Raw genomic sequence first — 262 nt, forward strand, 5'->3', positions numbered from 1 at the left:
AAAGCAGTGAGGGACACTTGGTTAAGCATAAAAAGTCAGTAAGGTAGAATTAATTTCACCAACAACAAAATGCATGATCTAATCAAGGCGCTATTTGTTATTAGCATAAATGTATAGGCTTTCTATTAGTAAATAAATTATTGCATGTATGATATAATCTGTATGTTTAGATTTGCAACAAAACCTAATGAATTTAAGAAACATTTTGGTCATTGATAAGTTATCGATGACTAAATCAGCAGTGAAGCTGCTATAATCTGGA

This window comes from Chrysochloris asiatica, unplaced genomic scaffold, assembly GCF_000296735.1.
Source record: "Chrysochloris asiatica unplaced genomic scaffold, ChrAsi1.0 scaffold00384, whole genome shotgun sequence".
Taxonomy (NCBI): domain Eukaryota; kingdom Metazoa; phylum Chordata; class Mammalia; order Afrosoricida; family Chrysochloridae; genus Chrysochloris; species Chrysochloris asiatica.